We start from the raw sequence: 3,736 nt of genomic DNA, 5'->3' as shown, positions 1-3,736 counted from the left end.
AAGCCATTTATTTGAAATGCCAACTATACGTAGGATAAAGTCAGTGTTACATGCTTCTCAGCAACAGTAGAAAAATAGAACCAGTGAAAACCTTTTTACAATTGTAATGGTACTCAAAAGAGAAATGTATTGTTTTACAATGCATCACACAAGACTAGAATTCAAGTCTGGAGGTACCTAAATAAAAATACTATTTTTTTTTTTTTAAAAAACACTATATACAATTGAAGCGTAAACAAGTTTTACAAAGTACTGGTTATGCAGGTTGTAGAAAAAACACTTGCATAGGACATGAAATCAGTTTAAGAAAGTTTTCTGAGCCTTTAGCATTGAAGGCACTTGACTTTATACCAGTAACAGCACAAGGACAAGAGACAGAAACGTAACGTTGCAGGAGGCCAGGGGGCCTCCTGGAATACAGGGAATTGCAGAGCCCCAGACACCGTTTTACAGTTTTGTCTTTCAGCTGCTGCTGCATCCAGCAGAACTCAGCACCTCTCCCACAGAAGCGCGTAGGCATTAGGAGAAATAACAGTGCCTCAAACAGCATGTGAATTCTTTCAAAACACCCCAAAATAAGGAAATCTGTAAGACAAACACACACTCGGGACGTTCCAGGACCAAAACCAAGGCTTACAGGTAAGAAGGGCCACAGTCGCTTAGTTTTCAGAAAGGAAACTGCTCAAAAGGAAGAAAAATAAGGAACTGCCAATGACCACAGTAGTTATTAACACACAACTACAGTAACTCTACAGAATAACAGAACGTTTCAGGGGAGCAAAAGATTTTTCTAGGAATTAAGTTATTCATCCATATATTAGGGGAAAAGGGAGGGGTAAGGAAGAGGGAAATGGGATTTTTTTTTTGCAGGTAGCTTCCTAACCGCGAGTCCAAACTCTCTCTAACGGGACAGAAACCTCCCTCCTCGGAAAGCTTCGTGTCCAGCCCTCCTGCGGCCAGCGAGCGGCTCGGCTGCGTCGCCATCCAGCGCACCGGGCAAGCGGGGCCGTCAGCTCGCAGCCCAGGCAGCCGCGGTGTCCGGGGAGCGCGGGGACGCCGGGAAGGGCGGGAGCTGCTGCCGCCGCCGGAGCGGGAAGGCTCCGCGGGAATGGGAGGGATGTGGGCGCCGCTGCCGCAGAGCGGCACAGACGGAGGGGGCTGCTCCTCTCGTCCCCATCCGACTGGGCAGGAAATCCTATCCCGAAGCACAAAAACACAACTCCAGCGCTTTGGCAAATGCTCCTCTCCCACCTCAAGCCAGCTGCTACCTTCTTGCCAAGTCAGAAGGTGCAGCTGAAAGTGGAGACTGTCCAAGCAGCCCGATCGTCTGATGGCCCCCAAAGGCCTCGCCTTTGATTTTACACTCATTTTTAAACACTAGTTTCCTTTTAATACTGCTCAGCTGCTGAGGTCTCAGAAGCAACTGCATGTTCCAAAAAGCAGACACATTCTGCCCCTCCTGCCCCTGTGTCTCTGGGTTATTTGCAAAACTAGGGCATCACTTTGGGACCCCCTCTCACTGCAGCTCCAAAACTGGAGTCTTCCTGACCAGCCCCGTGTCCCAAGCGAAGAGCTGCTCACAAGGCAGACAGCTTTCAGCCCGAGCTCTCTCCCTGCACACGATGCTGCATCTAAATACAGCAGTAACTGAAAATAGCTTCCCCTGAAAGTAGATGTAGCAATTTTAGGCAAAAATAAGTTATACACAAGAGTCGGTTTTCTCAGGACAGCTACACCTTAAATGATTCAGCTACTTCAACAGACGAAGGATGCAAGTGCAGCGAGTTTCTGCATTTTGTGATATGAGCGTTAATTTGTCTCTAATGCTGTAAGATGAAACCAAAGCGTTTGGTCAGAGCTACACAGACAGACAGCACCGTGCTCGCCTTTTCAGAATACGACCAACAAACCTCAGGCCTAACCTGAGGCAGCAGCCTTATCCCCTACCGACATCTTAACGAGAAGGTTGTTTCTATGCTGCAGTTCTGAGGAAATAACGTGTGTTTTGATAAGGCCAGGACCACCAAGCGCCTTGATTGTGGTCAAGAAAGAGGAGATTATAAAAGGCTGGCAGCAGCGCGACGCGTGTCCCCTGGGCCGCAGGACACCGACGTCGCCGCCGCGGTTTGGCCGAGCTCCCGCTCTGCACCGCAGCGGCTGCAGGGCTCCCACAGCGCCAGGGGACCTGCACACGCAGGAGATGCTATTTATTCTTCCCAACACCCATATCTTCATCTACCCAGAAGGTATTTGGTAGATCAGCATTCAGTATTTCAGGAAGAAAGGGTGTTGTGCACGTCAGGCCTTGCATATTTTAATGAAGCAGAAGGGGTGAGAAACTGCCATTGGGTAGAAGTGAAAATAGGGCTGCAAGAACACATCCCTCTAAACAGCACTAAGCGTTTTGAACTGTAGGGAAGAGCCCCAACCAGCCCTAGACAAGTCCTCGGGTCACTCCTGGGGTTGCTGCTTTCAGCTACAGGAAGAATTTCTCCTTACAGAGTCTTGTCCCAAGCCCCAAGGGGCCGGTGCCAGCAGGGAGGTGAGCGCCGCAGCACCCCCGCCTTCCCAAGCGGAGACGAGGGAAGAACCGCCCCGTGCTCTGGGCGTCAAGAGGGACACACGGAACTGCTGCCACACCGGGTGTTCAAACCTCAACCCTGGGAGAGGGAACCAGCCCAGATGACCACTCTTCCCTCTCCGCTTCACGTTAATCCATGAGAGTCACTGCTGTGCTTTAGAAAAGCAAGGTGGGACGCCAGAGACACGTTCACTGCTGCTAAAGCCATTAACTCTCTGCTTTGATTTGGTTCACGGAACAGTTGCAATTACCAAGTCAGCGACACTTCCAGTTGGGTAAGGAACACGGAATGACATCACTGAGTGAAGCCCTTTTTAAAAATCATAGGCAGCCCAAAGCAAGGCAATAAGCAGTCATGTCAGCACCTCTGTTGGAGGGACAACCCTGTCAACCAGCAAGTTGAACTACAGGCAACAGAACAAAGTCTTCCCGACACACAAGGACTTCGCACCACTCCTCACCTCTGGTTGTCACCTACCCCACGTAAAGGTAGCTGGAAGAACAAGTTATTACTATTAACTCTACAGTATTTCTAGATGTATTTCTGCATGGGCAAATCAACAACTCCAGGCTAGCTAGTAAGTCTTCTCGGTGATGGTGGGTGGTCGCAGCTGACCTCAAAGCAGGCAGGATGGTCCCGAGAGGCCCAGCGGACTGCGCCGGGCTCGGGACGCCCAAGGATCCCCTCTGCTCTTGAAAAGCAAGACACAGTTCTTGGGAGCAGGCTTGCTGTAAGACCAGCTGCCAGGAATTTTCAAACAAAACGTTATTAGATTGGATTCTTGCTGTAGTGATAAGAATCAACACCTTTCAGATCTGAATTGAAAGAAAAAAACCTAACTAAAATGTAGTATTTTAATGTGCTGTTCTTTGGAATTCCTATAATTAAAAATAAAGACATCATTGTTACTATCTCATAAGAAAATACATCTCAATGTGCATCCCAATGCACATGGGGAATTGGCAGGTGAAATGCAAAAGTATGAAAATACAGTCCTTTAAATGCGACAATAAAGTATAACGTATTAGTACAAAACTAGTACACTAAAATAGATGTACAGGTGCAAAAGGCTACCAGGTTGTAGAGAAGAAAAAAAAGGTGCCAGCTTTTTCTTAAAGGCTTAAGTTGTTTGCTCAGAAGAAAAAAAAAAAAAA

This window comes from Nothoprocta perdicaria, unplaced genomic scaffold (assembly GCF_003342845.1).
Source record: "Nothoprocta perdicaria isolate Ctin4 unplaced genomic scaffold, notPer1 scaffold_108, whole genome shotgun sequence".
Taxonomy (NCBI): Eukaryota; Metazoa; Chordata; class Aves; order Tinamiformes; family Tinamidae; genus Nothoprocta; species Nothoprocta perdicaria.
The sequence above is the reverse complement of the archived record's forward strand: the minus strand, read 5'-3'. Positions refer to the sequence as shown.